This window comes from Eutrema salsugineum, unplaced genomic scaffold, assembly GCF_000478725.1.
Source record: "Eutrema salsugineum unplaced genomic scaffold, Eutsalg1_0 scaffold_11, whole genome shotgun sequence".
NCBI lineage: Eukaryota > Viridiplantae > Streptophyta > Magnoliopsida > Brassicales > Brassicaceae > Eutrema > Eutrema salsugineum.
This window is the reverse complement of record NW_006256901.1, coordinates 9,622,205-9,631,661: the sequence shown is the minus strand read 5'-3', so window position 1 is coordinate 9,631,661 and position 9,457 is coordinate 9,622,205. Positions and strand designations below refer to the sequence as shown.

Here is a 9,457-nt window from a genome sequence, read left to right as displayed (position 1 = left end):
CGACTTCTCATCTTATGATCCACTTTCCTACGTCTGGTATGACCTACTCTATCTCTCTCGCGATCACACTATCTCTCGTGCCGCTTTCGATCCAGACAGGTTCGGTTACAAGTATTGCACTGGCACCGAGGAGCACCAAGTCTGCTTACCTTCAGCATCAGTCCTAAGATTGTGTAACGGAGGACATCCGCGATGGACTCCGGAACCCGATGAGTTTCTGCCTTCTGTGCCTCGTCTACCATTCACCATCAGCCAATACATAGTGGTCAAGGCAAAGCGCAATGCAGCTGCGGCCCGTGCTCACTTTCAGCCATCTGTTTCGACCGGCCACACCTCATCATCGACATCATCACACACACATTCTGATCTGGAGCACAGAGTTGACAGACAAGGACGACGATTTGAGCGTGTTGTCACCTTCCTACAGGAGCAGCACCAGTTCGAAGCAGACACATCGGAGGATGAGTGATTGATCAGCACTTCACTGTCATTTGACAGCCATCACGGTTCTATCATCATTTTCTTTTCCTTTATCTTATTTTATTTTCCCTTTTATTCACCATCTTCTCACCAACTTTTTCACACTGGGGACAATGTGATTTAAGTCTGGGGGAGGATTTCTATCCGTACTAATCATTTTCTTGGTTTTTCTTTCAAATTTCAAGTACGTTTTAAATTTTAATATGTAACCTATTCGACCTTAAGTATTTATCAGGAATGTTTGACACAAAACTATGATGATTTAGACCTGCACGCTTCTACACTACGCATGATAGCTCATTTGTGGTTAGCATTAGACTAGGCGGTAGCTAGAGTACTTGCACTACGAACTCCCACCAGAGGACTTCTATTCATGGAGATTATTTCTGACAGGATATACTAGCTCATTTTATTTGACCTATATTGATATCTAATTTTCTCATCATTGATTTTAGGCAGGCATCGAGATATACATCTAGGACGTCTTTTACCCTCATTTTTACCACTCTTTGTCGTCCTAGATGGCCAGTTCATCTTTATCTGGTACCATACCCTAAACCCAAAATCCTTGTTTTCAATCCTCATGCATTCTCTCTTTAGTTTATATCAGCAGATATGTGCAAAAACGTCGGAGAGAAGAGGAGCGATGCAGTTTTCAGTCACTCACGAGGAAGACTGAATAGAATCGGGAAGGAAGAGTATCAGAAACCTTATTAAGCTCTCTATGATTCTATGTCTAAAGGTGTTCCCTCTTTCAAAAAAAAAATGAATGAAACGAGAGGGAAACAAAAAGCCTAATGAGTCTTAGATTGTCAAAAATTTTAGAGCAAGAAGCAACCACTATTCATTTAAAGAGCTATGGTTTTGAAAGATTTACAAAAATCTAAGTCAGGGGGAGTTAGGAGAGAACCTGAGGAAGAAGACCAGGAATCTATGGCAAGAAGAAAGTGACTGAAAACTGTGGATACCAACAGCTTCACTCTCTCTTGCGGTTTTGCATGCATCCTCCAGATCCTCAGGTAACCCATAAACACTTTAAGCCTTACCCCTAGAATAACCCTTTTGACACCTAGCCTAGATTGCCTTGCTTATATTTTCTTTGATGAGAACCACCGAGATTTTGAATGAATGTTAAGAGCTAGTTGACTGGAAGTTAGATCTTAGTACAATAGATTTCCGCATGATGGATTAACGGACTAGTTATGCCCGTACTACTAGTGAGAATTTTCTAGGCTATTCTTGATTGATGCATAATGATTGATATTGGTCTAGAAGTTTGTTTAGTTCCTGCGTTTTTGATGCTGCTAGGGTTGACTTCGCGGCTTCATGTTTTAAATTTATAACCCTAGATATCTGCAAGTGCACAACAGTGCGTTGTAGTACTTAGGGTGTCGATCCACAGAGAATCTACGCTTTACCTGCAGAACCTTAGAACCAGAATTAGTAAACGAAGTCTAAGACAAAAAACGGGTTTTGGATAGGTTGTGCGATATCTATATATGTATTTTAAAAAGTGATATGTCTATATTTTGCATCATTTAGATTGCATTTTAGAGTCCTCATCATGTGTTTTCCCATGTAAATTGAGTCTTTAGGCATCAAAATAGGATTTAGGGCTTGCATTAGGTCCCAAAGAGTTTTGCATGTTTTGAAGTCTTTATCAGGTGCTTTGGAAGCCATTTGGAGCTTAAGAAGAGGAGCAGAAAAGAAAACGGTGAAGAAAAGGGTCAAAAATGGTGAAAACCGCTTGGAGGAATTTCTCGGCCAAAACTCGTACCGGATGGACAGAAACCTAGGTCAAAAAGCTTACCGAACGCTCATTATCGGCCAAAACCCTTATCGACCGACCAAAATCGGCCAAGGTCGAGTATCGAGTGCAAATTACCTCGGGTTAAATTTTTGGCCGAGGCGAGAGGAATTTTACGGCTAAAAAGCTTACCGCGGTACATAGCCCTTGGTCATTTTCCTTACCGCGGGAAGCTTTTCTCGGCTAAAACCTGTCCTTGCCCGCGCATTTCAAAGATCAGCAATCCGGGGAACCTTCCAGTCCGAATCAGTTGTCGAGGTCTTCATTAAAGTTGGAGATAATCAAGCACAGATCCCAGAACAGTTGGAATCATCCAATTCGTACTAGTGAGGAGAAAGATATGGCTTCCGGAGGATGCACCAGTATTGCGCGTACCCGAGAACCGAACAGTGGACTTCAAAGATCATGAGGGACGGAGCCCTTCCGGTCCGAACTAGCCTGCCCGGTCTTCATGAAAGTTTGAGATCTGTGAAAGACCTTCTCAGAACGCTTGGGATAACGCAATTCGGAGCGGTGGTTTGAAAGATATGGTTTCCGGAGTTCACATGGGTCTAAAAGCTTATTTTCCGGTGATTCCCATACGGTGCAAAGATGTGAAATCCAGGAAGCCTTCCACTTCCCAAGCTCCGATGGTTTCTTCACCAAAGTTCGATCTTATTGAGTCATCTTGACTATGGAACTGGTCTCAAAGCAATTGGAGTCGTGTGTCGAAAGTTACTGTTTCCAGAAGGCAAGTTGGTCGATACGAGCCTAAATGAGTTGCTATACGGGCTAAGTATTTTCTCAGGCCTCGGCATCATTACCTCGACATTGCCCAATTCAAGGCTCATATCTTGGGAGTATTTTGGACTAGACCTCGTGCTGACACCTCGGCATGATGAGATCAAGGCAGGCACACGTAAGAAATGATGCTGGAAACGACTAAGTGTTGAACGTGCACCTCGGTGTAATGGCCTCGGCGTGCATGCCGGACTCCGTTCTCCCGAACCCCTCGACTACCTAGCCCCGCGACATTTTATGGCGAGGTCCCTTGTCACAACCCCAGAATCAAGAACAAGACTGCTCAAGAACACACACGTGAAGACGGATCGAAGACTAGAGTTCATGCGTGTTCTTGACGTGTTCTTCACGAGATCTCCATTTCGATCTTTGCTAACGTGCACTCCTCTACATCAAGGTCTCGGCTTCACTCTCCGACACACCGTGGCACTCACCCATCAACCCAAGAACGCGGCTCAATACCCGGTTTGTTTCGGGCTGACCCGCGACACTTTCCCTTATACCTAATCATCTTATCTCTTATCATCTTTTAGCTTTAAGAACTTGCCTCTTTTGTGAAACTCGATTAATCTAATCCGATATCTCGTTTTTGCATCAGAATCTTGTTCTTTCTTTATTTTCTTTATCATCCAGCATCAAACTCCTTATCATGACTAGCTACACGTCTTGAAAAGGATTTAGTGAGCTCGTTATGATCAGTGAGTAGTCTTTTAAGCGGCTTTAGATAGGTAGATTAGGGTGCTTTCAAGATAGATTAGTGGGTTTAGGTGTCTAGTCTTGCATGTTTCATTCTTTAACCGACGAGATCTATAGGCTGGATCCAAGCACATCACTTGAGGTTCAGATCTGAGACATATCTCGCATCAAAAGTGTTTGTAGAAATGTCTGAACCACTCGGTTAAGGGTTTAAGAGTCTTTCATCGTGAGAGTGATAGTTTGTTCTCTTAAATGACATATTGAACTGAATCTTATTGCTGACTGATTCATGCTTCTCAAAAGGGATTTTGGTATGAAAGACAATCAGTTTAGATGTTTAATACTTTCATGAGAAGATTAGCATGCCTTGAGTTCAAAGTTAAATGAACCCGCTTGATAAAATGATTCATTAACCCATTCGTTTAGCTTGGAAGCGCCCGAGTCAAGTATCCTGTCTAAAGCTTCTGCCTTTATCATATATTATAATCATCCGAACCATTTGCTTGTCGTTTGCATCTTTACTTAGTTTAAATCTCATCTCTTGTTTCATTTTCATGCTCATTTACTTGTTAAATAGTTTAGTTAAAACCCTTATCATTCTATCTTGACTTAAGATTACAAGTAACATAGATAAGTGTCTCCATCATAAGTTTGGTTTGATAACCCCTTGTACTACAGGGGTATTGATAACCTCTTTAAAGAGTGAAAACTCTTAGTTATCAATTGGCGCCGTTGCCATCTTGTGGGAGCATTAGTCTCTTATTTGTTCTTAAGATCAAGACTTTACTTTCTTTTGTTTTACTGACTCTTTTGCAAGTTCTTGTTTTGATTTCAGGTGCATGAAAACCAGGTCTCGTAGCACAGAACCGCCTTTACCATACGATAACAACATCAACAGGATTGAGAGGCGAGCTCGCGAGAGGGAACGGCACTTTGAAAGGCTTGGAATGGCAGAACAGCAAAGGATAGAGCAACAGGCTCAGGATGCCGAGCACCAGGCTCAGGCTAATCAGGCGCAGGCAGGAATAAATGAACAACAAGCCTACGTTAACCAACAACAGGCTCAAAGAAACAAGAGGCTTGCTCAGCAAAACCAACAACAAGCGAATAGAAACGAGCAACAAGCCCATCATGTTCATCCACCACCGCCACAAGCTCAGAGACAACCTCCTCCGGTATTTGTTGGAGAAAACGACCAAGCTAATGCACACCAATATAGAGCCAGGATTCAAGCACCACCGGTTCAAAATAACAACTTTGAAGTTAATGCTTCCCTGTTCAATATGGTGCAGAACTCCAAGTTTCACGGTCTAGCCGGAGAAGACCCTCTTGAGCATCTAGATCAGTTTGATCGAGTTTGCGACTTAACAAAGATCAATGGTGTCTCAGAAGATAGCTTCAAGCTACGCTTGTTCCCTTTCAGCCTCGGTGATAAAGCTCACCAGTGGGAAAAGAACCTCCCGAGGGGTTCTATACAAACATGGGAGCAGTGTAAACTGGCGTTCTTATCAAAGTTCTTTTCCACATCACGCACGGCTAAGCTCAGGAATCAGATCTCCAGTTTCACGCAGCACAACAACGAGAGCTTTAGTGAAGCTTGGGAACAGTTTCGAAGCTCTACAAACCAATGCCGACACCACGGCTTCTCAGAGGCATCACTCTTGAGTACTTTATACTGCGGTGCACTCCCCAAGATCAGAAACCAACTCGATACCGCTTCAAACGAAAATTTTCTTGGAAAACAGATCAATGCGGCAATGGAACTAGTAGAAAACCTAGCCATGTCTAATGAGACGTATGGAGAGGATTTTGATAGGGCAAATCGTTCGGAGGGATCTAGTGATGAACAGCGCATGAAGTAGGATATAAGAGAGCTTCAGAGCAAGCTTGACAAGGTTTTAATGGCGACTCAAAAGCCAATACACTTTGTAGGCGAGTTTGATGAGCAAGGGCCAAGTTTTGACAATGTTAATGAAGATGGTCTAACTCAAGAAGAGCTGAACTACATAGGGAATCAGCAGAGGTATCAGCGGTTTAACAACTACACCAATAACCCCAACCTCTCTTACAGAAACCCAAATGTAGCTAACCCTCAAGACCAGGTATACCCTGCTCAACAACAACAACAAAGCTATGCTCAAAAACCTCCATTTCAGAATAATTTTCAGCCCAAGCAACAGTTCAGTGGGCAACATCACGGCTACACTCAGCAGAATCAAGCGGCTCAGGGTAACAACCTCAACAGCCAACCGCAGCAACACAAGTTTCCACCAGGGTTCAATCCGCAGCCGATGGGTAATCAGCAACAGATTCAGGGAACGGGTCAGAATCAGATGGGAACCGATGTCTGTGGGATTCTACAGCAACTGTTACAGGGTCAGCAGCGAGTGGAGAGCCAGCACGCAACAATGCAGCAAGATATCAGAGAGCTTAAGCAAAACCAAGCCTCTACATCATCAAGAGGTCCGGATTTACCCGGTAAGCCGGAGCCAAACCCCAAGGAGTATGTGAACGCTATCACATTGAGGAGTGGTAAAGAACTACAAGCTCCAACGGCTAAGACAAAGCTCATTGAGGCCAATGAGCAATTAGAGGGGGAGGCAGCCTCAAATGATGCGCATGACGATGAAGTTTTGAAGATGGAACCGGTTAAAGATAAAGGTAACGAGGTGGAGAAGATACATGAGCTTGAAAAGCCCTACGTTCCACCACCACCGTACCAACCCAAGATACCATTCCCAGGGCGTTTCAAAAAGAAAATCCTAGACAAAGCCAAAGCGGTCTTTGAGAAACACTTGGAGAACACGCAACTTACCTTACCCATCATAGATGCTTTCTTAGCTATACCTCAGCTTGGAAAGTTTCTAAAAGATGCGATCCTCAATAAGACAAAGGAGCTCCAGGGTATGGTAATATTGAGCCATGAGTGCAGCGCTATAATACAAAGAAGATCTATACCAAGAAAGCTATCCGATCCGGGCAGCTTTACTCTACTGTGTGCCTTAGGTCACTTGAAGTTCTCAAACTGTTTATGTGATCTAAGAGCTTCTGTGAGCTTAATGCCTTACACGGTGGCCAAGAGACTGGGATACAAAAGCTATAAGCCGGCCAAGATCTCTCTTGTATTAGCTGATAGATTGGTTTGATTACCGGTGGGTTTGCTTGAAGATTTACCCTTGAGAATCGGTGAAATAGAAATTCCCACGGACTTCATAGTTCTTGAGATGGACGAGGAACCATTAGACCCTATTATCTTGGGCCGACCGTTCTAGCCATAATCGATGTGAGAGGGGGTATGATTGAACTACATATCGGTTCCGAGACTATGAAGTTCAACGTGAAGGAAATGATGAAGAAACCGACCATTGGAGGTCAGGTTTTCTATGTGGAAGTTATGGAGGAGCTAGCTGATGAGCTCCTAGAGGAGTTAAACGCAGAAGACCCGTTACAAGTGGTCTTGACACGGGAACAAAGCGAGCACGGTTACTTAAACGAGGAAAGCGAGGTGTACAAGTGATAACACCGTATTTTGACCACTTTTATGGATCGTTTTGAAATACTTTTTATATGTTTTTAATTTCTTTTAAGTAATTTTATCACGTTTTTCTAGTATTTGTAGTTCCAAGACTCTTTTCAGGTAACTTAGGGAAAAGCTTAACAAAATGGACAGAAAACCAGATTTCAGCTCAGAGTCAAACCGTCAGAAGTTCACCCCTGATTGAAGGCCTTCTCACCGTCTGATCCAGCTCAAATTTGGAGACCTTAAATATGGAAGTATCAGCTTTCCAGTGCACTTTACAGCTTGGCAATCCAACGGTTCAATCAAAAGATACGCGAAGAGCAAGATGTCCCGTAAACCAGCTGGCCAGCACTTCCACCCGCGGCCAACAAGCATTTTCCCGCGGTCAGGAGCATCCCGACCGCGGCAAACCATACATTCCCCGCGGTCAGAGCCCTCCCGACCGCGGCCTTCAACCTCCAAGCCCAAAAAGCCCATTTTCTGAAGCCCACATTTGGAGAAACCCTAAGTGACGTCCAGAGAGGTCTTGAGCACTATAAATACATGTCTTAGGAGCCCTAGAAATCGGGTGTGTAACCTTAGAGAACCGAATTATTTACTTCATACTTTTATTGTTTTTGCTTTAGCTTTTAGGGAGAGAGAGATTTGTTCTCTTGAACCCTTGTTCTTTCTTTTTCAATTTCGGTTTCTATTCTACTTCTTAATACTATGTCTTTGATTTCGTTCATTATGTCTGAGTAGTTTTATTGTTGGGATTAAGGGATTTTCGATGGGGATTTATATGTTCGATGAGGATTCCATTGGCTATTGAGCTGAATCTTAGAACTTTTTCTTCTGAATTCGTTTTTACTGCATGAGAGTAGCGTCATGAACTACAATCTGATCCAGATGCTTGGTAACACGAAAGTGTTCATCAGGTATCAGATCTAGTTTGGGAGAGCAAAACAAACATAGGAGTGGAAACCTACCTATGGGCGATTTGTGAATTAGGACGAGTCTTAAACATAATGCATCTCTTCTCTTCCAGGGCCAGAGTGGAAACCTACTGGTCAGGGTTGAGAGAGATAGTTGTCTATGATCACGACAGTGGCGTATTCATACGTCCGTGACTCCAGTTCGAAAAGTTTAAGCTAAGATCTTACAAAATTTCCTCTCTAGCAATGTTTTGAATCGTTCGTACCCCTGAGAAAACTTCCCTGAACCCCAACGCTTTCTTCTCCATTGTTACACCGATTTTCTTTAAAGCTTTAGTTCAATATTGTCTTTCCTTTTTAGTTCATTTTCATTTAAGCATTAGAATAACCGTTTTTATCATTTTTAGTTATTTTCGTTAAGTTTAGTTATTACGCCATTTAATTTCCGTACTCTCTTTTAATATTTCATTTTTACATTTTAAAGACACCACCAAACCCCCACTAAACCGTTTTTGTTCTAGACTTCCTTACTTTAACTTATTTCAAAGGCTTTTTGCAGCAAAAGATCCTCCTTCCCTGTGGATTCGATCCCTAAGTACTACAATTGATCAGCTGTGCACTTGCGGCTATTGATTTCATTTAGGGTAAAACTTGACACCCACACTCAACACCACATCAAGTTTTTGGCGCCGTTGCCGGGGAAGGCACGCGTTTTCTTTTCTGCAAAACCCCAAGAAAGGTTAGTAAATCGACTCTAGAACCCCCTTTTCTGCAACTTTCCATTTTTCGGTTATTTTGTTTCCATTTCAGAAGATATGGATCCTATAAATCGAAATATACACTATGAGGAAGGTTTCTATAACACTCCTCAAGCCACAAGACGCAGAGAAGAACCTCAAGCCCGAAATTTTAGCTACATGGATCGATACAGCCAGCCAAACCACCCTTACCACCGGCGCAGAGAGACTGTTCGACGCCGGGAAGATCCTTATGGCCCTCCTCCAACGTACTTCGAGCCACACGCCTATAATCCTCCACTTCAGAACCCTAATCAGCAAGAGGACAAATTGAGGATCAGCAGACGTTTGGGACGCCTCGAAGGAATGATTAACCAGTTCCTTGATCAACAGATTCTCACCGAGAACACCCTGCTCAAGAAAATTGATTCAATCTCTGAAGAGTTCAACAAAAAATTCGATGAGATGGTCAATCATGTTCGAGTTTTGGAAGAGCAAACCCACAAGGACTCACAAACACTAG

General features: G+C 43.0%; 1 non-coding gene across 1 annotated transcript; it reads right to left on the bottom strand.

The window, feature by feature from the left end:
- Nucleotides 1–5,301: 5,301 nt before the first annotated feature.
- On the bottom strand, nt 5,302–5,408 carry LOC112090009. Its single transcript, XR_002901368.1, has one exon. It is a non-coding gene; the product is annotated as a small nucleolar RNA R71 (small nucleolar RNA).
- Nucleotides 5,409–9,457: the final 4,049 nt, after the last annotated feature.